Here is a 27668-nt window from a genome sequence, read left to right as displayed (position 1 = left end):
GAAATGGGAATGTGCATTTGAAATTTCAGATGTTTTTCTGATTAACCTTTCCCCCTTTCTTTCTTTTGCATATTAACCAATACATATGATCCCTCTGTAACATTTTTGTTACCATCTGTGCCTGATTTATGGTTTATAGGCTTCCCTCTGTTCTATGCTGTACAGGAGAGCAAAGGAGAAGAATAAGGGATGGAAAGACCTCTGAAGCCATGGAAGGCAGGGTAGCAAAACTAATTAGAGATACTTCCCTCTTCCCCAGGACCCAGTATAAGCTCCTCCTTAAGATCATTAAGCAGATGCTGAATCCACAGACTGGGGTGGACTTAAACCTGCTATGTTCAGTGTTCTGTGCTCAATAGTAACTAATTTCCAAACAGAAATTATTCATTTGTTAGTACTGCTAGAAGCAGCATTAAATCACTTTTGTTGCTTTCCCCCACCTTAGAGAGGGAGCTAATCTGCAGGCATAAGGAGATTAGGGATGGGTGGGGTGAGGGTAGACAGTGATATCCCAGCTCCTAAAAGATTGCTGCCATGAAGAAAAAGGTCTGGCACTGTCACGGAGGAACCAGTCTTCTTTATACATTTATCTACACAGCTAAAGGGTCATTTTCTCTGTCTCTTCTATAATGCCAAAAACCCCTCTCCATGATGAGGAAAATGTGTCAGTTCTCTTGTAGGGTTGCCACCCTTCCAAGTTTTCCCAGGAAGATCCCCTTTTGAGGTAGTTGTCCTGGGAAATCCGTAAGGGTGCTCAGTAGATACTGCCAACTCTCCAGTTTTGTGGGCTGAGGTTCATCTGGGATATCCCTTTTGGGGGGGGGGGGCGGGCACAGGGAGGGGAAGGTACCTCACAGGTGGAAACCCTACTCAAATGCCACTGAGACTCCAGATTTTATTTTCCAACCTCAGGTTTCTGGCGAGTGAACAAACCTAAGTGATTCCCTGTGGGGTTACCTAGAGAATAAGTTAATAAAACCCAAGAGCCATATTATTGAACTTTTAGGAGGTATAGCAGAAATTTTATATCTTATATTCACCACAGAGAATTCTTCCAACCCAAGACAGTGACCCCACTTGACCTCCTCTGGGATGCTCCTCTGCACCATGTCATCAGAGTAGGACTCAACCCCTGCCTGCAACCTTTCCCTAATACCGCACCAGTGCCCAGCATTTCCCCCATGCACCTTCTTAGGCCTTCCCAGCCTCCTACAATGTCCACTCCATACATTCTCTCCTCCTGCCTTTCCCAGAGCCCTTCCTCTTACTTCCATTCCAAGACTGGAAAGCATGACTCTGTGCCACAGAGTTTCCTCCCAGTTTCCTACCTTGTCTTTGCCTCTCCCCCTTTATGCACATACAACTCTGCCCAGAGTGCCTCTATGCTGTGGAACAACATATGGGGAGTCAGGTCTGAGGCATTTCTCAGCCTGGTCCAAAATCAGGCAAAACAGTAAAGAATGGCTTTCATCTACCTGGTGTAAAACCAAACACTTCTTTACTAACAAAGCCTCTGTACCTCTTATAAGCAGTATAGCAACTGGCTTTTTCCGGGAAGGGAAGATGGTCAATTTCCCAGTTCTTCCTGGGCCCTTCCTGATCCTATTTTTCCCGAGATTGTGAGGGGAGAGAGAGAGCTCTTTTGCTGCCTCCTCTTTATATCTCTGTTCTAATGAAATACATTGTTAGCGCCATCCCTGACTACCTTAAAGTGTAAACTATGTACATCCCCATCAGAAGCTCTGACTAACCCACTCTCTCTCACAAAACATGACAATAAATTAAGCTGCACTCCTCCCTTGTAAAGTCAACAGCCCAAATGTGAAATTTTGGAGTGTGTAGTCTAAAACATTTTGGAGGTTTGAGGAGCCAAAGATATTTAGAGGTTTTTTTATAGACAATCACAGAGATTTTTTTAAAAATAACATTAAGACTTTAAGAAGTTACATCTTGATTTTTTCCAAATGTCAGAAAAATTCTGCTGTGGGATGCAATGTGACATGGGAAGTTTCAGGGGGGGCTTATTTGTTTTGGGGGAAGATGACTGGGAGAGTGGGCTGCTTAATAATTAGGCCTACAACAAAAAGCTGGCTTCGTCCTTTGCTTTGGAGTGGCTACCACTCTCTAACTCTAAAACTGCTTTCCCAAGAGTGTCGTATTAAGTGAATATACATGAACCACCCAAAAGGTATTTTATATGCAATAAATTTTCAGTTTGAGAGACACTGTTCAAAACATCAAACCCAAGTGTTTCTGGAGAGTTGTACATCTGGATTGTTATTTTTTTCTACTGTTTCTTGTTAGTAATAGAGCATTCTGTTACATAATTCAATGTCAAAATATTGAATATTTTAGTATTTATTTACATAGCATCATAAATAATAAAGGCAATAATGGAGGTTGTGGAATCTCCATCATTGGAGATTCTTAAGAGCAGGTTAGACAAACACCTGTAAGGAATGGTCTAGATAATTAATTCTGCCTCAGGTGCAGGGGTGCCGCCAAGGACCCGGAGTGCCGCCAGGTGAGTAAAAAGGGATTCTCAAGGGGAGCCTCCCCAGCTGGGAGCTCAGGCGGGCCGGATAGGATGGTCCTGCAGGCCAGATGTGGCCCGCAGGCCGCAGTTTGCCCAACCCTTTAACAACCAGTTCTAAACCGGCTTCTAAATTTAACAACCAGTTCGTGCGAACTGGTGCGAACCAGCTCCAGATCACCACTGAGTATACCACATCCCCATATAACACCAGTCCAAGGACAAAGATTTAAAGGATCTGATCAGGTTGGTTTTGGCATTCAGAAATACCGATCAGATGCACTCATGAGAAAGTGTATGTAGTTTTCTTCCTACAGTAAAATCATTCTTGTAACAAATGATTTCAGCAAAACACATTTTGCAATAACTGGTTTAAGAACAATGAATATAAAATAATTTTTTAAAATATTTTGAATTACACATTTAGACCTCAGGTCAGGACAGCATCCCCATTTAGGAAAGATGCCTAATTTTAAGCACATGCAAATGTTAAGCATGTTGAACTGGAACCTAAATCAATACAACTGACTGTTCTGAGGCCAAGAAAAGGTGGGTGAAGTAATGTCTTTTATTGGACTAACTTCTGTGGGTCAGAGAGACAAGCTTTAGAAAGCAACAGAAGTTGGTCCAATAACAGATACCATCTCACCGACCGTGTCTCTCTAATACCCTGGGACCAGATACACAGATACAACATTGCATACAACAATGTGCTGAGGCTGTACAGTTTCATGAGAAATTTAGTTAAAAATCCTCTTAATGGAGACCAAAGGATTGGAATTGGCTACAGTTAGCAACCAAAAGAAAGATGTTTTTCTCCCAAGTTAAAAATGTAAATGGCATTGAAGCAATACCAAATTCAGACTTTAGCCCCTGTTGAATCTCAGACTCAGGACCGGCTCGAAGCATCAGCAAAGCAAGCACATGCTTGGGGCGGCACAATTCCAGGGGCAGCATTCCGGCCATCGATTTTTTTTTTTTTGCCTTGGGCAGTTGCGCTCTCGGAGCTTGGGATGGCAAATATACTAGAGCTGGCACTGCTCAGACGTCTAATCCTTTCATGGGAGTGCTTCTCTGAACTACCTAATTTCTTTATGTATCTATTTTATTATAGCCCCTTCACGATTATCCACTTACTACGGTCCAAGGAAAACATGAAATTAACATACAAACTGATTCCATTGCTTTTCTTGCAGATTAACTGACCAATATCTATTGCTGTGATTATATTCTTGGCCAATCTATAGACTCCACCGCAAGGCCCCAATTCCACAAACACTTAAGTGCTAATTTTAAGCATGTAAGTAGTCCCAATGAGCACACATGTTAAGTGTTTGCAGGATCAGGGCCTGAGTTTATTACAGTTCTGTCCTCCAGACGTTGACTTGCTCCTAGACCTAGACAAATTGGAGGATTGGGCCAAAAGAAATCTGATGAGGTTCAACAAGGATAAGTGCAGGGTCCTGCACTTAGGATGGAAGAATCCAATGCACCGCTACAGACTAGGGACCGAATGGCTAGGCAGCAGTTCTGCAGAAAAGGACCTAGGGGTGACAGTGGACGAGAAGCTGGATATGAGTCAACAGTGTGCCCTTGTTGCCAAGAAGGCCAATGGCATTTTGGGATGTATAAGTAGGGGCGTAGCCAGCAGATCGAGGGACTTGATCGTTCCCCTCTATTCGACATTGGTGAGGCCTCATCTGGAGTACTGTGTCCAGTTTTGGGCCCCACACTACAAGAAGGATGTGGAAAAATTGGAGAGAGTCCAGCGAAGGGCAACAAAAATGATTAGGGGTCTGGAACACATGACTTATGAGGAGAGGCTGAGGGAACTGGGATTGTTTAGTCTGCAGAAGAGAAGAATGAGGGGGGATTTGATAGCTGCTTTCAACTACCTGAGAGGTGGTTCCAAAGAGGATGGTTCTAGACTATTCTCAGTGGTAGAAGAGGACAGGACAAGGAGTAATGGTCTCAAGTTGCAGTGGGGAAGGTTTAGGTTGGATATTAGGAAAAACTTTTTCACTAGGAGGGTGTTGAAACACTGGAATGCGTTACCTAGGGAGGTAGTAGAATCTCCTTCCTTAGAAGTTTTTAAGGTCAGGCTTGACAAAGCCCTGGCTGGGATGATTTAATTGGGGATTGGTCCTGCTTTGAGCAGAGGGTTGGACTAGATGACCTCCTGAGGTCCCTTCCAACCCTGATATTCTATGATTCCTTTGGGACTAACTGTTTTGTTTATACTTAGCAGATCACACAGTAGTATTCTGAGTTTTACTGCTACTAAACACATCATAAACTGACCATCAGTTTCTTAATTCTTTTTCACCACCTTCTTCATCTGAGGCTGATACCATATTTAGGAGAGTCATAACAAATTTACAGTATTAGGAACAGCAGACAAAGCATGGTAATAGCAGACAAGAGTGAATGGTAAGTGTCAGTGTTGGACAAGGAGATACTTCAAAGACTTGAGAAGAATTCTCTGGGAATCAATAATGGATAGTTCTGGAGATGCCACTGTATTGGCAAGGGCACAGCTGGCTCCCAGGAGGTCACTAGGCAACCCCGCAAGCACAGCTGGGCCCAGTGAGCCCCCTCAAACCGTTGTACTTCCTGATTGGGCACGAGAGTCAGCAGTCTGCTACTTGAGTCTTGCAGCTGCTCAGTGTGTACCATGCCTGCAGTTGTGCTTACCCTGCTCTCACTTCCGCTGCCCTGCTCAAGTCCTGCTCCTGCTCCAGCCCCAGCCTCCCTATCCATTCTGATTTCTGACTCCTAGCTCTGATCCTCTGGCTACATCCGTGACTCTGACTCCAGCTTACTCTTCAGTTTAGACTTCAACTTCTGACTCCAGTTCTGAACTTGACTTGGCCCCTCAACTCTGACTCTGGCTTTATCCTTGGTGCCTGATCCCTGGATCTTCACTTGTCCTTACCCAAACTGCCACCACAACCACCAGGTGAGGTCCTGCTCCACTCACTAGATAGGCTGCCCAGGCCCCAGCAGCTTACATGTATGCTCCAAAATATTAAGAAACAAGAAGAGCTTCAACATTGTGCTACTCGGTTATGTGATCCATGACATAAATAATGTACGGAAAGAGCACCACTAGGGTGGATTATCAGAGATAAGTCATTCATGCTATCTAGATACTGACCCATCCATAATGGTATAAATATAATAAGTACTAATACTAATTATATAAGAAAGCTTCTGCTATTAAAGATGAATATATTGATATAATTTTCATTATATTCTCTGGTAGGTTTCAAAATAACTTGATTGCTCTCACAAAAGAGCTACTGGGGAAAAAAAGACTAGATTTAAAGTTTAAAGCTAGGAAAACTGGAAAACATTTATGCGTTTGCATCTTCCTCCTAAATCAAAACATTATGCAATTTTCTATACTTCGCTATAATACTGTGCCGCAGTAAATGTCTTTTGTTGTAATTTTGAAGTTATAAATAAATCCTCTGGTTTTTTCAACCAATTCCTATTGTGCAGCAATTCTTTGAAATCTACAAGCATTAAACATCAGAGACAAGTTAAGGCAGACATTGTCTTTTACTATACTGTTTCTGCATCCATGTACGTAGAAGAATTAAACCTTTTAATAACATCCCCAAACCACAGCAATCATGAATAAGATTACAAGCAATTCAGATTAAATGAATGCATACATAAAAGCTTAAAGATCAAGTTTCTCAGGCTGTTTTTAACTGCTATGGTGTAAATACAAGTATTATAACCCTCCTCAAATATTGTTTTATACATTTCCTGTTCAATCTGTGCTCAAACATAGATAACTTGTTTCTTTAATATTAAGTAGAGCAGGAACTTACTAGCTGTAAAATCTGATTATTGTAGCCTACAGTGTGGAACTTCCACAGATCATACACATAGAAGTCCAGACAGAAGCAGGGCTGTTTCTTCTTATGAGTTTATACAGGACCTACAATAATGGGCTCTGATTATGACTTGGAACCTCTAAACTCTACTATATTATTATGAAAAAATAACATTGAAGACTAGTAGTGCTTACTGTTTAAACACTGCCTCATCAAACTCATGCTTCAGTGTTTGAATCCAGACCAAAACAGACTGTATATTATTCCAATCATAATATTAACAAGTCACAAGTTTAATTACTTAAAGCACTCTTAATGCTTCTCACAGAACTGCCATGAAATCTAATTAATTAGACAGGCTCTACTTTGATAAATCCATAAATTGACTGTGTAAATAACAGAGGGTCTCATTAATATCAGCTCTCAACAGATGTGAGGTTAAAAAGCTTTGGCAGACCAGGAAGACTGACATTCTGATGGTCTTAATTCTGAACTTGCTAATGTCTCATATTGTTAATTTCAGCTTTGCAAACATTAGACAATATGTTTGCAAAATGGAAACCATTTTAGTTATCTTTTCCCTCTTGTTACAGAGAGTTGGAGTCAATCTTTTTCAAATATTTGAATTTACTGTTTGTTGATATATTTTAATGTTAAACAGATTCAGTGCAATGATCCTGAATGGATCCTTTTTATGCATATCCAACAATACCTGTAAATCTACAAGAGGCTAAAAAATAAACATGCTCCACACGTGGTAACATTTATTTATGGGAGAGCATTTTACTTCCCTTGATCAATGCAAAATAAAGCTTGGTATTAAAAATACTTGGTTCTATAGCTATTTATAATTTAGAAATACTTTTCTTTATCAGACAAGCTGTAAAAATGTTTTGAAAAAGTATATTGACAATGCAATGTAAAATAATTGATATTATACTGAAACATTATCTAGTATATATAAAAATACAGAAAGTACAAATGGGCCACACGTGGAAAAACAAAACAAAGAATCAGATTTTGGCTGGCCTAGAGCTAGGAGCCTTTTCTGAAATGTTGCACCCCTGTTCCAGTGCCTCTATTCTCTCTGCTTTACCACCACCACCACCCCCCACTGCTACACCACCAGCCAGTGGAACAAAGTCAACACAACAGGAGCTTCAGTGGAGTCAAAAGTAATTTAAAAAAAACTACACGTGCAGAAAAAAAACTAAAACTTCAGTAAACCCAGCAATATTCCCTCACCTGTTGTATTGCCATTAGTCTGGAATAATTAGAAGCTTTCACCAGGGCTTCTGCAGCCCTTTTGGCCCGTTGCTGAGGGGCCCCCTTGGGAAATGCAGGCAATATTGCAAGCACATTCTCCACCGTGAATTATTGGCTCAAGGAGTACTCCAGTTTTACCTGTAAAACATTTGCAAATTCCAATTATACAAACCACCACTTTAATTAACAGTGTCTTTAGAATTCATTAAAGTTTCAACAAAACATGTGGAAAGAGAGTACATGCTGCAGGACTAAATAACTCAGTAACATGCCAGGCACCTCCTGTACACACGGAATGAGTTTTAACCGCTGAGCTCCTTATACTATCTGCAGGAGACACCACTAATCCAGACATCCCTATTTAAACATTTCAGAGTGTAACACACTTTTAAAACATGGACGGCAATAACCTTTCAATATAAAAGACAAATAAAACAGAAAGCATCTGCTCATTGGTTTGAAACCAGTCTGTCTGCATCTGATATATCAGCATAAGGTTGAAGGTTAAAAGCCTCTTTTGTTGTTGTCTTGTGGTACTGTTAATATATGATTTACAAGATTATACACAATTTGGTGTTAACACATAAACGTACATTTCTCTGCTACAGCAGAAGGGAGCATAAGCCTAATTCTGCTAGTGATTCATGACACAAATAGCATTTGTAAGCAAATACTGTTGGACTAAAACTTAGCCCACAAACACTCTACTAGGTTACAGACTAACTTACATCTCTTACAGTGACAGTTAATGGGATACTTGGCTGACAGGGAATATGCGTGAGCAGACCTGGAAGCCTTATTCTGTTTAGTGCAGAATGAGGAATAATCTATGAAGTGCATTCAAGCAGTGGGCACTTACTACACCTGTACAAAAGGCACTCTCCCTGTCCCAGCACTGGTCTCCAGGTACTAACCAGTGTGTTTGGGGGGAAGGAAAGCTATGGCTTGCCTATGCCCCCAACCCATTTTCTTAGTACAGCAAACAGGGCTTCATCTCCCCTATCTGCCCTTGCACTCACAGCTGCATTATTATTATGATCTGTTCTGAAATACCGCCAGTCTCCAGACACTGTTTGCCATTGCAGCGCACCCTTGCAGTGGTAACCATAATTTGGCCCTAAGCATTTTGTGGGATGTGTGAAATTTGTGGTATTTATAATAATTTGTATCAATCTATAACCATGTGTAGGTTTACTTTTACACAGAACTATAGGTAAATTATGCAGTAATGAAGACACATATCCCACATGATAGTGTGTGGTTTGTTTTTAGTCCCTTTTCTAATCCTTCCTTTATTGATATAATTTTTAAAATGAAGCTCAACAGCAACTTGTGGAAGAGTACAAAAAGCTTCTTTTTAAATTTTTTAACCAAGGTTCACAAATCTTCAGAATATTTCACCCACAGTAATTTTCAATGATCATATGGTTGGTTACTTCTTTGTAAAGAGATAATCAAAGAAAGCTGCCAAAAACCATCAGCATGTTAATACTCCAATGGAACTGTGCTAAATTGCATGCCCTTTTTTTTGCAGACATTCCCACCACTCCATTTCTCGTTATGTATGTGTCTGTGCTCCATGGAGCATTATTTGGTCTCATTAAATATGGTTAAGAGAGCACTTAAAGAATTTCAGAAAACAGACCCAAAAACAAACAAATGATGTTCAGAAGTGGAAAGCACTACCTAATCTAGACAAATTGTTCTTTCAGCATCATCATTATCCTGATGTAACAGACCCACACACAATTATAAAGTCCTAACAGTCTACTATAAGAAAAAAATGGTTGTTTGGAACTAAATTTATTTTTTAAAAAGAGCACAAAATATGCACCAGGACCCCACTGTGCTAGGCACTTTACAAAGACAGAACAAAAAGATAGTCCCTTCCCCAAAGAGCTTCCAGTCAGTATTACAAATGTGACCCATATGCCCACGTTGTCACACACTCACTCTTACTAGCTGAAACATCACTCATAGCAGGGTTGCAGCCAGTGAACAAGGTTCCCCCTTCACTTCCTTCTCCTAGCTACCAAACGCTACTCATGGGCATTACCCCCAAAGATTCACTTTTCCCTCTGTTGGCTCCCTCATCCCCCCCTCTGCATCTCAGTGCAGCACACTGGAGCAGGAAGCAATAGATGACCAGCAGTGCTGCTTCCTGCTCCTAAGCAGCAGCATTCCATCCTTGGAGGCACCTATGGCATGAGGAAGATAGGGCTACAGGGAATGCAATAAAGTTCAGGGAGAGAAAGGATGGAGGCAAAGTGAGAAGAGGGAGACTGGTCCACTGCAAGAAATAAGCCAACAAATAAAGTGGCAGAGAAAGGGCCAAGGCTGGGATCTACATAAGGGGCTTAGGCATTGCAACACCTAACTTTTAGGCACCAAGAAAATCACTGGAACTACACTGGAATCCACAGAATCTGAGTTAGGCACCTAGGCTCTCATACAATGAATGGGGAGAGAGAGGTGCCTAGGAGTGAAATCCACAAAAGCTAGCCTGCCAGGGGTGGGGGTAGCCGCCTAAACTAGCCAATGGGAAATGCCAACAACAGGGGTGTGACCTAAGCCTCACTCCTCTCATGCAATGAGGTGCTTAAGTCTGGCTGCAGGGAGTCACTTATTGCCGCTTGTGACCCACAGCTGGAAATCCCTCTCCTGGAGCTTAGGTGCCTAAGCAGTTTCTTGTGGGAATTAGTTAAGCGCCTGCTTCACTCCACACAACAGCTGGAGAAGGAAGTGGCACCACTCACCTTATAAATTTTTATAAGGTGGTTAGAGTACTCAACTGGGATGTGGGAGACCCAGGTTCCATTCCCCCCTGCCTGACAGGGAGAAAAGACTTAAACACGAGGTCTCCCACCTCTCAGGAGAGCACTATGGGATATTCTGATGTGGGGGTTCTCCCTCAATCTCTTCCGTGGAATCTGATTTACTTTAATTATTTATCCAAAGAATCACTTTAGCTGGGGGACTGGACCCTGGGACTCTCACCTCCTAGGTGGGTGCTCTAACCACCAGGTTACAGAGTCATTTTCACTGTTCTCTCTCAGGCACAATGACTAAGGAAGGCTATGTCTACACAATGACTTATGTCGGCAAAACTTACGTCACTCGGGGGTCTGAATATTCCATCCCCCTGAGCGACATAATTACGCTGTCATCAGCACCAGTGTGCACAGCGCTATGTTGGCAGGAGAGCTTCTCCCACCAACATAGCTACCACCGCTCATTGGTTGTGGATTAATCATGTTGACTGGATAGCTCTCTCCTGTCAGCACAAAGGGGATACATGAGAGATCTTATAGCGGTGCAGGTGCATCGGTACAGCTGTGGAACCATAAACTCTAGTGTAGACATAGCCTAAGTACTTATCCAAACTGGAATAGCTTCAACAGGAGAGACTGAAGGAGACTTCCCCCCCCGCTCGCCCCAACAGACTACGCCATAGCTCAATGAGAAGTGGGAGACCTCTGTTCAAATCCCTTCTCCCAATCAGGCAGAGGCAGGACTTGAATCTGGGTCTCCTACATCTCTAGCTATTGAACTAAAAGAAGTTATAAGGTCATCTCCTCCTCTAGCCAGATTTTAATGGGACACAATTCAGTAGACAACCTCTGAGCTCAGCTTCCAGTTCAGGCCCCACAAAGAAGACAGGCATTCATCTGCTTATCTTCGCCTGGCCTCTGGATTATGCTGAGGCTTAGGCAAGAGATAGGCATCCTGACACTTGCAGTGCATGTGCCCAGAGACAGAAACATAGGCATCTACGGGGACTTTCCCAGCACAAATTTAGGCACTGAGTGAGATTAGGCCACAGCTGAGCTGGGGTTTTGTGGATCACAGTGGCACCTAAAACTGTGATTTAGGCACCTAAATCTGATCCCAAGTGCAAGATAGCACAATGATGACCAAATAAAAAGAGATGTGGAGAGACAGGGACCATGAGAAGGAAAGAGAGGAATTAAATGGAGGAGGATGTTATTGTGGTTAACACACCGGATTGGGTGTCAGGACTTTCAAATCCTCTTCGCAGCTGAGTCACTATATGACCATAGGAAGTCATGCCAGTTTTCGGTGCCTTACCCATTTGCAAAACATGAATAACAACACTAGCCCCCAGGTGACAGCACTTTATGGTCTTAGGGTAGAAGCATTATAATTCATTTATTACTGTTAGATGGGGGAAGGAAGGCTGACTTGTAAAAAGAGTTTCATTCAAACACTTTCATCCCCCAAAATGTCACTTGAGGAGGGACAGTATGTGACGGCTGTGCTGGGTGTGAACCTGAGCAGTAGGAATACAGCAATATCTTTTTCTATTATGCCTTCAGTGGAGTAAACAATGTTACTTAGAAGATTAATTAGGCTGAGATATTGTAGGCAATTAATTAATCAAACAGTCCTAACTGCACGTAATGAACAAATTCTGGAATGGAGGTGTGAATATGGGTTCTCTCTCAAAATGAAAGATTTCTTAGGAAAATGTATGAAAAGCCTCAACAGAAACATAAAACCAGTTTTTCTAGTTTACCTTGATCATTCATCAATAGCCCCGTATCTATTGCAGATGAACAACTTTTCCAAGATTTAAGCCTGATATTACCATAGTATTCTAATTATTTTTCCCTGCTACAGAAATAGCACCTGAGGATTTTTTCTCTCTCCACTTCCATGAACACTTGTTCCAATTTCCTCAACACCCAGAAGAAAATTAGATTTTAATTACTTTGTCCGTCAAATATATAGTATTAACATCTGAAGCTCTAATGGTATAAGACAAATTAACAAATGTTAAATTCTTCATGGAGGATCACACTGTAAAATGTATATATATATATAATTTTATTCGGGGATTTTTCTAGAGAAGTTATTCCAATTTAGTTTTAGAACAAATACAATATTTATAAAGTGTTTTCTTTTCTGAATAACTATACTGCTTAACAATCATCTTATTTCTTAGGTACCTACCATCATAGAAGTTCTGTGCATCTTCAACAAGAAACACTGAAACAGATCATGTAAAAGACATAGGTAGGCAGAAAAGCAGTCTGCTTTGTTTAAGAGTTCTGAAATAAAGTTTTTTAAACCTGATTTATAAAAGGTTGGTTCCATGGTCATTTTAAAGGTGAAGAAGAAGGCTACTCCAGTGATCCAGGACTACAGAAGCAAACATATCAAGCCTTCTGGCTCTAAGGTTTCATTCTCTGAGATTGTAGAGGATGAGTTTGTACTTTACATACAAAAAACTACATTACCAGAACATTACGGTTGCAAATTCAAGTACTCAAAAGTTAGAAAATGCAAGAATTATGTTTGCCTGTGCAACCTTAATTCAGTTATCTTGTGCATATGCATTATGATACAGTCTTTAATTACATGATCACATATTATTTTTTCCACTTAGCACTTACCATTTTATTTGTTCAGCACAGAGCTCAATTTGACTTCAGTTGCAGCTATGCAGTGCTCAGCACTTCTGCAAATCCAATCCCAGAGTTTCAAGATGGGCATCCAGAAAATGGGGACCACACAATTAGTGACCAACTGTGAACATACTGGTTTAGGTGACTTGCTCAGCATTAAATAGTAGCTTTTCTCCAGGGCAGTATTCAGCTGTCTTACTAAGACCATCCCTTGTTTCTCTGCAGTCCACTAGCTCCTCATTTCCCTGCATTCTGGTCGGGTAGCTATCCCTTCTTTGCTGCTTGGGTCATTGGCAGGGGGAGCACTGAGAGCACAGGAAAGATTTTCTGCTCTCAGTTCCTTTGCCTGGCACCATAGCAGCTTGTGGCAGCATGGAGGAGCAACTGCAGGGAATCTCCTACAGATGGAATCTTTGGGGAATTTAGCTGCCAAACTCTAACAAGTTTCTACCAAGCAGGTGCTAATTGAGATTTTCAAATGCTCATAACTTAGACAAATTTGGATTGAGATTTTCACATGGATAGCCAAAGATACATCCTTGACACCAGAGCAAACATCCCCCTCCCTCCCCGCATCCCTCCACCCCCATCACCTTTCTCCCACTCAGCCAAATGTAAAGCTCCTGCTGTTTGGTAAAGTTATAAGAAATTGAAAACAGGGTCTTTTTATGGAAAGTGTCATGCAAGCTTAACTATAGGCATCACTACTACCTATGTTTCCTGTAATGTATTTACATTGGAAGCCAAAACCCAGTAAACTTTCTGGGACTCTACCTTATTTCCTAATTGAGTTTCAATGAGGGATAGTTCTATTTCTAAAATGGCTTACATAATGCCTAAAAATTATTATTACACAGAATTTATGCAAAATAACTGCTCCAAACCACTTAAACAAAAACAGTAATATTTAGCATTGATTAAGATTAATAACTCTGAAATAGATATTACACACTGGGGAAGATATAGGCACTTAATAATTTCACAGTCACAGGAACTTTACTGTTTAGTATTGGAGCATTTTTCTTTCTTAAAGGAGATTAGTTTATTCCATGAACAGTGCACACCAAGTAAATATCCATTGTTCAATAGTAAAAACAGCTAATTACCCCAGAGCAGTATTGGCATGCTAGTATTGTACTGTGCAGTGGGATTTGATAATAAAATTTTCACAGCCCAAAGTATAAAACAGAAAAAGAAAAAATTTTCAAAGTCCTAACAGAACAGTTTATGATTAAACAGTATTCAGACTTAGGAGTTTTTGTATTTAGAGTCTGAGTTTGTCATTTGTAAATTGGGCAACTATTACTCTATCTTGAAATCATTTTATACTATATTGAAATTGATAATTAGATGCACTTTCTCTTCACCTTGTAATCATTCTATTGTCAGCTGGTAATACTCCTCCCACACAAAACTACTAAGTATCTGAAATTGTGCTGAATCCTTTTCAATATTAAGTGTGGTATAGTGTACGAGACTATATTTTAAATATGACGTCAAAGCATTAGAAATAATGTAATTAACTGTCAGGTTCCTTATACAGTGCAAGACTCTTTCTGAAATCGTATGGAAAATAACACAGAGATTGCAGTAAGCTGAAAGGAAATAATTCCATCAAAAGGGCTCTGATGTCATGACACACAAAGGCCAAAACTTCTTGAAGTAATTAGTATCATGTAAATCACTGAAGCCATTGTATTTTTTAATTATATGGGTGAAAACATTAATCTGTTATAACATTTGTTCATGATATAATTGCAATATTTTATGCATGATTAAAACGATTAACATAGTAGTTATATGAATAAAAGCAAAGCAAAAGCAAATCTATGCTGTAAACTCTTTGGTTCAGGGCCCATAGCATCTTGTGTGTTTGTATGGTGTCTAGCATAATGGGATGCTGATTCTCATAGGGGCTTCGGGGAGTTGATTTAAAGAATTATAAAGAATAATCAGTTCTCAACCAGTATTTAACAGATGCTTGAACTACAATTCCCAGGATACACCTTACGAATCAATAAAGCCAAAATAGCCATCAGATGGACAATAGATTATGAATTTCAGATGCAAAAATGATGTTTTAAGGCTTTTAAAAATAAGTACACTATTGTTGTTATATTAAACAATGTCATTATATTGCCATGGGACAATCATGAGGATCTCTGATTTATCTAACTTGATTTCTCAGTCAACAAAGATACCATTTCAAGGCAATTCCAATCCAGTTTTATAATTCCCAAGGTAAACTGAGCCCCCATTCATCATGCTCCTCCATGAAAGCAGAGGGCCCTGAAGGCAGCAGAACTGATGAGCAGTAGAACAGCAATGGAGGGTGAGGCTGAGGGTACAGACTTTTACATGCTTCAGAGCAGAGACTCTTGGGGTCTCCATGCATTTCACTGTGCTTTCATGGGCGCTGAAGACAGGGAAAGCCATTGCACGTGTAACACTGACAGACCCTGGTCATCGGCGAGCGGGATTGAACCTGGGACCTCTGGAGCTAAATGTATGAGACTACTCTATGAGCTAAAAGCCAACTGACTCTTACCTAAAGCTGTAGAGCAGACTCATTAATCTCTCTCTCTAAGTGGTCTTGGTGCCACTAGATGGGACAGAACACCACACCCAGAAGGTGTGTGGATTACACATGTATCACCTGGTAATCCCCCCTGTAAGGGTGCACTGAAGCCACAAAGGATACTGCAGCCTTGAGCTTTTGGACTAGCTAAAATTACTTCTCTGTCTGCCTCCTCAGTGAAATAAGGTTTCCATGAGCATATCACCTCTGTGCTCCTATCCCTTCACTGTTTTGGCCATTCGTTTCCATTGGCAATTCCAGACCTTAGCACTGATCTTCAGCCATCAATGGACCTACACCAGCAACTGTATCCCCATGTCAGAAAGATGCACTCCTCTGAGTCAATGCAGTTTACAAGTATCAGAATGAAACAACTGAAAGCAGGAAACAAATTATTCTTGGTTCAAAATTTTAAGTGTGGCTACATTAAACCAGACTCTGACCACATTCATATCATAGAATTATAGGCCTCGAGAGGTCATCTAGTCCAGTCCCCTTCACTCATGGCAGGACTAAGTATTATCTAGACCAGAGGTTCTCAAACTGTGGTCCGTGAGCTCGATTCAGGTGATCCGTGGATAGTTCCATCTAAGGTGCGCACCTGGGCGGCCACGCATGAGAGAATGAAGGGCCACCCACCTAACTAGCGGAACTGCTCAGGCAAGCCTCCACTAATTAGGTGCCTGGACCCTGGAGAAGACGCACATGTAAGGTGAGGTGGTGGCCCTGGGGGAAATAGGGGGTAGGTGGGAGGGAGCAGTGGGGTGAGAAGATGGGGTGGGGGAATTTGAGATGTGCAGGGCTGCAGCAGCCAGAGAAAGAGGCAACTTTCCCCAGCTCTAGGGCTGCGGCTGTCAGAGACAGCGCTCCTTCCCAGTCTCATCTCTGTGGCTGCTGTGGCGGGGGAGATACCCCTCTCCTTCCCAGTCTCAGCTCGGGGGCTGCCGCAGCAGGGGAGAAAGGGGGAGACCCCCCTCCTTCTCAGCCCCAGTTCAGGGGCTGCCACAGCAGGGGAGAGAGGGGAAAATTCATCGCATTAGAAAAGTAAGACTACTGATATTAAAATATGAGTTGTGTGCTTTTATTTGTAGAACAAAAAAAGTTAATTATTATTAATTTTTTTTATATAGCGCTTTTATCCAAAGCACTTTATGACAGTTAGCTAATGGTACAAACAAGATTTGGAAAGATCATTAACTGGTCCACCAAGCAATTTCCAAGTGGTCTGCAAATAAAAAAAAAGGTTGAGAACCACCAATCTAGACCATCCCTGACAGGTGCTTGTCTAACCTGCTCTTAAAAATCTCCCATGATGGAGACTCTACAACCTCCCTTGGCAATTTATTCCAGTGCTTAACCACCCTGATAGTTAGGAAGTTTTTCCTAATGTCCAACCTAAACCTCTTTTGCTGCAATTTAAGCCCATTGCTTTCTGTCCTATCCACAGACGTTAAGAAGAGAAATTTTTCTCCCTCCTCCTTGTAACAGCCTTTTATGTACTTGAAAACTGTTCTCATGTCCCCTCTCAGTCTTCTCTTCTCCAGACTAAACAATCCCAATGTTTTCAATCTTCCCTTATAGGTCATGTTTTCCTAGATCTTTAATCATTTTTGTTGCTCTTCTCTGGACTTTCTCCAATTTGTCCACATCTTTCCTGAAAGATCATGTTGCAAATCTCTGCTCTTTGACAAAGCTTACTCACTGTGACCAGATTAATGGAGAAGGAAAAGAAGAGAAAGAATTAAATTTAAAAAAAAAATCCCAAGAAAAGCCTCCATTCCAGGGAGGGAGGGGGAGGGGAGAAAAGGGGGGCAGCAACTCAATGAAGTTAAGCAGGCATATTGTCATTCAGACCTGATTTACCTGGGAAGGTCTTAAATGCTATAATGATGGATGCTATAGAAAACTCAAAAGTAGAGGGAAAGAAATCTAATGTAATCGAATGAATTACATTTTGAATAATTACTTTTGAAATCATCTGCCTATTGCCTAAATTTCCCCCACTCAAGACAAACAGGAGCCAGAAGCCCCTTGTTATATAGTTATTCATTGTAGTGCAGAGGGTTTGGAGTGAGTGTGGTTTAAAGATAAGAGAAAGTCAAAGCTAACCTTTTCTCATAAAGCAACTAAGGCCATGTGTACACAACCACTTTTGTCAACAAAACTTGTGTTGCTCAGGGGTATGAAAAAACATACCCCGGAGTGACATAAGTTTCACCAGTGTAAGTGGTAGTGTGCACAGCGCTATGTTGGCAGGAGAGCTTCTCCCACTGACATAATTACTACCACTCCTTGGGTAGTTTAATTATGTCCACAGGACAGCTCTTTCCCATCAGCATAGAGCAGCTACGTGAGAGAACTTACAGTGGCACACCTGGATTGGTACAGCTGTGTTGCTGTAAGCTTTCTAATGTAGACATAAAACATGAGCATCTCCGCCAATCATAAAAAATAATCAGCTCCACACTCTTTATCCTCTTCCCTTCAAGCCATCTGTTCCCTCCATCCTTGGTTAAGTGATTCCCAACTCACCATGCTTTCCCACTCCTACACCTCGTGAACATTCCTCACAGCAAGGTGGCTATATGTAGCCTCAGGCTGACTGATTGGGTGTGGAGTAGGTCTCTTCTATTGCTTCACTGGGTGGTCAAGTTGAAGAATGGATATTCTTAGTTCTTGAATGGTGTGTGTCCCCTGACTGCTGGCAACCTCATTTAGGTAGGAGAATGGGTCATATTGGGGAGCAGGTTTTTTATGGCTAGGATTTAGGGACTAAGTGATGTGACCCATGGACACTAGTGCAGGAGATCCTCTTGCAACAGCTGCCATAACTACACCAGGCATTGAGAAGAATGTTTTTTTAGTTAAGCCACTGGTTCGGCATTCTATTACAGACTCGAATACAGACTTCCTGTGTGCCCCAGGGCAAGTCACTTAACCTTTCTGTTCCTCATCTGTAAAATGGAAATAAAAGTACTTCCTTACCTCACAGGGATGTTTTGAGGATAAATTAGTTAAGTGACTGTAAGGCTGTCAGATACTGTGGTTATGACTATAATAGCAAAGCTTATAAATATTCAAACCTATAAATGAGTATGCACTCTTGATGCAGCACATGCCTGAGTGAAAAGCCACTGGCTCAGTCATAGCTTCAAAAGAGTGTGAAAATGAAAAATTTAATAAGCAGAGCTAGCTGCTTATTATTAGTGGGCCTGCAATTTTTTTATTTATTTATTTTTTTTGGACCACTGAACTGCATATTAACATTATTCCACAACTATACATGGGCACAACCTCATGTTTTTGGAGAAGATAAGTTTCTTTGGGCTATAACCCAAAATGACTTGGGGGGGGGGGGCGGCAGAAAGAGAAGTGGGGCTGAACTTTCGGTTTCCTTCCCAGCCTCCTGCTGTAGAAGTAAAACCCAGCTGCTTGTTCCTTTCAACCCCAGTGAACTGTTCCCATCTGTTTTCAAGGCTATCTTTGCAAAAGAGCTTTTAAAAAAAATGAAAAATGAGTTTCTCTTTCATGGGGCCAATGATTGCCTCTTTTAATAAGAGGCTTGCATAAACTGTCCACAAGGCCTCACCAGCTCAGTGAGAATGTGGTATTTAGCTTTCCTCCCAACAGCCATAAGTTTTGTAGGAGTCTAGAGCTGCCTTCACTTTGAATTCATGAAAGATTATCCCTTTTTTCCAAAGGAGGATATTAGATTAAATAAAGTGTCATAGGCTCCTGAAGACTAATGGAGGGACTGTAACATGTACTGGTTCAAGTTATACTCAGTTATGTTGCGTAAAGTCAAAATAATTCCACTGAACACACACACACACACACAAAACCACACTCCAACCATCAAACCCTTCTTTTTAATGCAACTTTCCATCCTCAAATTTTGTTTACACGGCAATCTTTAGTTGTTTAAAAGAAATATTCTTCTGTATGTTTGGACAGAAATGAAGACAAAATATGCACACATTCAATACCCGGTCTTGCCAATTTTGCAAATTCTTTATGGGATAAATGAAAGTTATATTTCTGATAAAATTATGTGGTGCATGACAACATAACAATGAAAAACACATCTGACTATATTTGGGAAAACTTAAGGAATAATTTCAGCTATTCAAAAAACATTATGTTTGCCTATTATCTTGATAACTCACATATGGTTCTCAGCTCTGTTGATTACAAGCATTCAGATTAACTATTTAGTTATATATCAATTAGATACAAATTAATTTGTTTGATCATGGCACAAATTAGCTGTTCAATCTCACGGTGAAATTTTGACCCCACAATATCTAATGTTTCTTTTTCGTGTCATCTGTTGAAAATGAATCATTGCCAAACCATTGCAAAACTGTTAAATACAGGAAGAAAAATAGGTTATTTTGAAAAGAATATTACTATATAATGGTCCCACATGTCTAACCTCTATATAAACTACAGACTTTATTCAGAAGCTTTTATCTGAAAATTTCGATACTTTAACAAATGTTTGTTGAAGTTTGTCAAAACTGAGAAAAATACCAAAACAAAAATAAACAAATCATTTCCTTGTTGAGCATTTTGAGTATCAGCATTTTGCTGATATTGGGCTCTAGTCTGATAGAGGCCTAGATTATTGGCTACAATTGAGAAAAACACAGAAAAATTCAGATGTAGGTAAGGAGCGGGTCTCTGCAAAGGTGGCTAAAAGCCATTTTTATGCTCCCCTGATCCTGGCCTGGCCTTATGCTGGTGCCCCAGCATGATCTAGAACAGGTTTAATTTAGCAGGCAGCTAAGGATATGTGAAGCCTGAGGAAGCCCTGGACTCTTCCGCCACCACAGCCAAACACCCTTTACATACTATAGTGGTGGTCTAAGAAGTGAGCTTCCATGGCCAGCTAAGTCAACTTTAGGACAAGTGTGAAATCAATGCTAAGTGGCCACCCTACAGCACAGGATCTGTCCCATGGGTCTTTTCCTATAAATGTATGATGATTAATAATTCATATAATTATTATTAATAATAACTATAAACTGAATCATTGTAAATATGAAATGAATATCAGCAAATATGTATGACATAAATTAAGCTAATTTGTTAAATTTAAACATAAGCTTTCATCTTTTCCAACTTCACATGGCCACTAACAAATTTGCAGATAAATGCAAACCAAAAACAGTTTATTCTGAAAATTAAGTAGGGCATTTACAAACACATCCTCATTTCACATTTCATTTTTTAGGAAATAAATGATGCTGTTATCCTGATACATTTAGCAGTGTGAGGCTGGGCCAGTTATCCATATACATATAAAGAAAACTAGTTATTCTTGGGACTTTGGCTAGATCAGGAAAATTGAAAGGGGTGCATTAGACAGTCTAATGACTTCCATATAAATATCAGTCAGCTACCTTGAGAAGATGTGTGACTAAAACTGATTACTAGAAATCTTTGAATATTACCAGATAAAATAAGCATGCAGGATATGTCTGGTAGTAACCATAATTGTGTACACAGTTTGCACGCCTAGTTTTTTTAACCCAGTATCATATCTGTCAGGTCATTAGTAAACAAAGCATATTTTGGACATTCACAGTTGCAATTGAGAGTGACTCATTTAGAGTAGATTCTCTGAGCAGACTGAGATAGGGATACTAAATTACTATGTTTGTACAGCACCGAGCACAATGGGGCCCTGGCCTGATTAACCTATCAGCGCTATTGCAATATAAAGGTTAAATAATAAATTCACCCACTGCATTAAATGTGGTAAAACATCTTGCCTGTGAATTATATAGCAGAGATGAATGGGAGATTCCCTAAAGGCTCAATATCTAGGTTGATTGATTTGCTGGATGACCCTGATAAAGCCCAAAAGGAAAAAAAAAAGTTGTTTACCTGCTCTGCAACTGTTGTTCTTCCAGATGTGGGTTCAGACGTGCATTTCACTCAGATGGCGACCGGAGTCAGAGACGTCTTTTCCTCAGCAGTACCTGTTGCGGGCTATGCTCGTGCCCTACTCCTTCTCTTGGACCCTCCAGAGGCAATTTAAGGGTGGCACCACTTCGACCGCCCCCCTTCAGTTCTTATGCACTGGAGCAGATGGCTTGAGTCTCTGACCGAGAGGAGACTGAGGGTAGGGTAATGGAATACATGTCTGCACCCACATCTCAAAGAACACCAGTTACAGAACAGGTAAGTAATTGTTTTTGTTTCGAGTGGTTGTGGACCACGTGTATTCCACTCAGGCAACTGTCAAGCAGTACTGTGTAGCCAAGAATTGAAGATAAAGTACATTTAGGATATAGAGGTGAAGTATAAAGTACATTTAGGATATAGAGATGAAATATAAGTATTAATATTGTAACACAAGGCCTTCAGGCCTCAGGCCTGTAAGATATTCAGCGAGTTCCCTAAGCAATGACCCTATATCTGTAAATTGCAAGATTACAATAAAAGATGCGTTAATTGCTGATGTTTTGGAAAATACGTTGCAATGTATCAGTTCATATTGCAAGATGACCAATAGTAACACCTTGGGTAATTTTAGCTTGACCACAAATTGCTATGATAACTATTTGACATAAATGTTAATGAATAAAAAAAGGAATTAATGAAAAATGAGGCACTCTTATATTAGTGGGTTACTGAAGTATAAATAAGCAAAAAGGAGCTGGAATACTTATGTATATGTATGAGCCTTAATAGGCGTAAGCATAACGCATGATAAAAGGTGTTGCCCAGCCTGTGTGCTGGGGAGAATGCCTAGACAACGCTAGGATGACAACCCTGGTGATGATGGTGATGAAGATGATGAAGAGGCAGAAAATAGGTAACACTCCAGGGTCCCCCAGCAGGAGAAGATAGATAAGAGTGATGTTAGACATAAGGCTAACCACTTTGCACTCTCTTTCTGTATTTCAGTGTGTGAGATTGTTTATCTGATTAGTGGATTTGTTAATAAAGGGACTTTTGATAAATAGCTATTGTGTCTTATGTGCTTCTAAGATCTCTCATTCTAATGATACTGATAATTATATTCCGGATCAGCTTCAGGCTGTTTTTAGAGCTTTTCATTTGTCCCCCTAAAACATCTCCCAAATACATCTCTTCTTTTTCATTCTTGCTGCTTTGCACACTTCAGTGTAAATTGTTAAATGCAGCCTTGAGAACAGGAAACACTCTACTCCATAGACTGTATCTTTGTTCTTCTCGGTCTCCATTCCCTCCCACATCTGCAGCCAAACAATAAGGTTCAGCAGCAGGAGGCCTGGTCTGATGAGATTTATGAAGCAAACCTCTCTGGCTACCTGTAGCACTGTAATTTCACCAAATACAACATACGTCTCCACTGTGCAGGTGGAAGCTAGGTTTGTCAGCCAAAGTTGCCTAAAAGTCTTCACATCTCTATCTGCCCTTCCCACCATCTTGAAGCTCCTTATAGCAACAGGGCACTGATGGGGCAGGCTGAAATGGAGACTTGGGGGGGAATATAGCTGGCAAGCACAGCTTGGACATGCACAGAGGTATATCCACATCTGAGAAAAATTTTGTAACTCTCTAGAGAGAAGTGCTGCTCTGTCGAACCTTAACAAATCTGTCAGAGGAACTTGAAGCTGTGTTTATCAGTTTAATTAGACTGACCCTTTGCCTCGCCTTTGATGCGTGTCCCAGCCCGAACAGTCACAGGAAGCCATGAGTGGGCTGCCAGAGAGATAGACTTGCAGCCCCACTGATCTGAAAGGTAAAGGGTGCAACTCCAAAGCAAAGGTAAATTCTGTATCTGACAAGCCTCCTAGAGCACATCTAATTTGCCTTTGGAAGCGTGCCTCGAAGCCCAGGTCGACAGACTCGTGCTAGCTCTGCTCAAGCTAATACACTATAAATAGCAGTGAGGACACTGCAACAGGTGCAGTGGATTAGCCTAACCACTTGAGAGTCCAAGCCCACCCAAGCCCCTGGATCCACACTTAACTGGTTAGCCCGAGCCACCACCTGTGCTACAAAACTGACACTGATATTTTTAGCATGTTAGTTCAACCAGCTGCTGTGTAGACATACCCCTATAGTTTTCCAGAAAGGAGCACTCCTCTAAAGAAAAAGACTGGGATTCCTATTGCCAAACCTTACCTGTTGGGACGAGCCATGAGGAAGTACAAATTAAACAGAGGGGATGGGCATTTGGAACAATGCGCTCATGATGTGACTTTGGCTATGGCTAGGGTTGCCAATGTTGGTCCGATACATTCCTGGAGGTTTCATCACGTGACATACTCTTTAATTAAATATTAATCTTTAATTCCTGGAGACGCCAGGGCAATCCTGGAGGGTTGGCAACTCTAGCTATGGCCCTGATTCATAAGAACTAAATAATCAAGATACTCAGTGAATTTCAGTGAGGCTATTCATATTTTTAAAGTTACACAGGTGCCTAAGCACCTTGCTGAATCAGGTTTTATATGAGCACTCTGCATTCAGAATAGCTAGTCAGCAAAATGGATGCAAACACTGGTTCAGTGTTAGAGCTGAGACGGGGTAAAATGCAGGCTAGTGAGTGATGACTTACATGGGTTGGGGACCAGGGCTCCTTTCTGTCTAACCTGACTGTCCAAGGGAAGATGCTGCTGCTGTAAGAGTGGGAGTGGGGACTTGGAGAAGCTGAGCAGCATCAGAAAACATAAGTAAATGTTAAATCATGGCACTTCAGTCTGCTTGTCATTATGGTTTTGATGAATCAGGAGAACGACGGGTTTTGCATTTAACTGAACATTTTCAAAAGTGGCCTATGTCTGAGATGTTATGAAGGTGAGTATATAAAAACCCATGAGGACTCTCAGGAAAAATGTTCACAGAGGAATCATTTTTAAAATGTTTCTGCTGGAAAAGTTAGCAAATATTTTACTAAAACAAATAACATTGAAAATTAAATTGCGCTCTGAAGAGTCAGTGTGCTAAATTATGGAACTAAATTCAGTGACTGAAGTGTGAAAGACAGACTCCAATGCTGTTTTAAATGCAAATCTCAGTGCAACTTTAACTAAGCAGCTGCTAACTTTGCTTCTATAACAAACAAAGATTAAAAAGAGAACATTAATATGATGGGGAGACAATGTGGCAATGTGTTCATATTTATTTTGGTTTACTGGAAAATGTTCAATTCCAAGATGTTTTATTTGTTGCTGAAAATAAAATGATCTGTCTTTGTTCTCATTTTTCACAGAAGGATTACATAAACTGAAGACAAAAAATTTGCAGACAGGAATAAATGAAATAGCTGTCTTGAAAATGAACCACCTATAGCACATCATCTGATTGTCCCATAGTTAATTAGTTTTCATGAGAATTATTCTGTACATATAAAAATAGTCTGACCACAACTATTATAATCTATTGCCTAAACAGAGAAAGAATAAAGTAGTAAGAAAATTAATTTAGACTTATTTTTCAGCAAAGCTATTTTACATCAGATCCCTGTTAAGTCAAGCAAACCCTGTTACAAAGTAGAGGATTAAAAGCATTTATCCCCTTCTTCATTGTCATTTAAAATATAGGAATTTTTCATTATGTCATTTCAATATGTCATTAAAAAGGCAATTTGTATTCAGATGTCGTATATCATATATACAAAATTCAAAAAGGCAATTTGTATTCAGATGTCATATATCATGTTCATGTCCTTTATATGATTAACTGTTCATGTTTAGGATGATTAGCATGTTTCAATGCTGGTTAAAAATAGAGAAATAATTAGCAAAAAAAACAAAGCTCAATCTTAATTCATAGTCTAACTTTAGATCTCTTTTCCGTCAGAATGTTGTGCCCCTTATTTTTCCACTAGTCTCCTACAGATAACAATGTACACACGAGTGAAATCTGAAGACAACACCATGCAAGTGAAAAAAGTAATGAAATGGTAAAACAAAATAGATTGTTTCATAACCCTTTCAGATGTAAACAGTTACAATTTGATATGGCGCAAATGTTAAACCCGTATTTTTTCAAAGGAGAAGAGCAAAGCAGAAGATTGCCTTTGCCAAGAGTATTTTTCTCAATGACAATCCATAACTTCTAGAGATGCAGCTGTTGAAAGTGCTCTCTTAATTTAGTGATACATACAAGTTTTATAGACACAACGCCATTTTTTCAGTGGCCTTTCAGGAGGAGCACAAATTGCTTGAGATGCTTTTTAAAAACTTTTATACAGCAAATTACTGAAAAATTCTGTTTTCTGTCACAGTGGTCTAAAAATTTCAATATTGTTTCCTGGATTATTCATTTCAAATGTAACAATTAAACTGAATATTGTATATATTTTGATAATGTTAGGAGGTTTCACGTAACTGTCTAAACACCAAAATTCAAATAGGTTCACTCTTCCACACCATCTGAGTATTGCATGAATCTCAAAACAGTGAGTGATCTTACAGAGTACACAGGCTATTACACTGTATTTAGGCACAAAGCTTTTGTCTTAGATGCTTGTACCCTTACACTACCACTGGTGCAACTTCACCAGTGGATCAATGATGGGAGTGCTAGAATAGACAGAGAATTAGCCCTTTTTACCACCAGGTTGTGCAATGGTGAAATAATTTAAGAAAAGTCTAGGGCAGATGCAGATATACTGGTCCATCATCTATGAAGTGGCAACTGTAGACTGAAGTTAGTTCCTTTTAGCAGTTTATATCAAACATTTAATGATGCTTTACTTATTTTGCATTTTTATTAACAACTTCATATAAATATCTCACTGAACTCTGTCAGTACAAGAGTATAATTTTCATAAAAATGTAATATATCACTGGATCCAATGTAAAGAGTAACCCAATGGTAACTCCCTAGCAGCAGAAGTTATACTATGTTCAACTTCTCCCATACACACTTTCTTTTAATCCTGTCTTCTGTGGTCATCATTCAAGGTATAATTCTCATATTAAATACTAATAGTAATTGATATAAATAGGACTTAGTAGCCAATGAGTGGCAATACTGGGCAATGAAGATATATTAGGCACATATTTGGTATTTTGTGGGATGCAATCATCCGTTTATTTCCTCTTTGAAGGGTTGTGTGTGTTTTGTCCTACAGCACTTCATAGACTCGTATTTATTTCAAAACTAACAGAATATTACCAGAAACTCATTACTGCTGCTTCTTTTCAGAAGGAATTATGCTATACTGCACTGGAAGACAGGAAGATTTTGAAAACAATAAATATCTCAAATCTATTCAAACATTCATAGATAAAAAAATTGCTAGAGGTTCCTGTGCTAATTCAAAATGCATGTGCCACCTGAATTTCAAAGAAGACTATGAAAATTAATCTCTTTTTCAAATTTGGTGCTGGATATTAGAATTAATCAACTATAAAACTGAGTCTCGACATAGTATTTCAAATTCAAAACATATATTCAGAATATTTCAATTATATATACAAATATTTGGTATAGGAATCACAATATTCAAATTCATTTATTCAGCATATAATTAAAATGCTAATTAAAAGTAACAATAGACAGAACATATATTATATGCACACACATTCAATATTAAAAATATTGCCATATTCGCTTTATGTTATGGACTGGCAAAATAAGGCCATAAGGGTTGTTATCTGGGTTTTAAAAAATTCCATAAAACAAATAAGTTTTCCAGTGTACTGTGTGCCATACTATGGCTATTGCTTTCCTGAACTGTACACTACAGGGGCTTGATTCTGATCACTCATTTATTAGTTCTGCACTGGAGTCATTCTTTTGGAATAACATCAGATTTACCGCAGTTTCAAGGGGAGTGAAATTTGACCCCATGTGAACACAGTACTTAGGTATGGATTGGATTGAATTTCTCCTGCGTTCTTATCTCATTCTTCATTAAAAAATGTTGCCTTATTATTTAGCTTTCAGAGCAGTTTATCTCGTTCTCCATCAATTGATCACTAGTGCAGTATGTACCTGGCCAATTTTTGCTCATTGGACAGCTGCAGTTGGGAGCAGGGTGAGTGTGTAACGACAGGTTT

General features: G+C 39.9%; 1 long non-coding RNA gene across 2 annotated transcripts in view; it reads right to left on the bottom strand.

Moving 5' to 3' along the window:
* The window catches only part of LOC102934311, a 168191-nt gene that overhangs the window by 24540 nt on the left and 115983 nt on the right, over positions 1-27668 (bottom strand). For both annotated transcript variants that reach the window (XR_003565995.3, XR_006290959.1), the window contains exon 9: positions 7627-7785. This is a non-coding gene — a long non-coding RNA (uncharacterized LOC102934311). The remainder of the gene's footprint in view (positions 1-7626; positions 7786-27668) is intronic.

The sequence above is a fragment of the Chelonia mydas genome, chromosome 5 (assembly GCF_015237465.2).
Source record: "Chelonia mydas isolate rCheMyd1 chromosome 5, rCheMyd1.pri.v2, whole genome shotgun sequence".
Taxonomy (NCBI): Eukaryota; Metazoa; Chordata; order Testudines; family Cheloniidae; genus Chelonia; species Chelonia mydas.
This window is presented reverse-complemented; position numbering and strand designations above follow the sequence as displayed.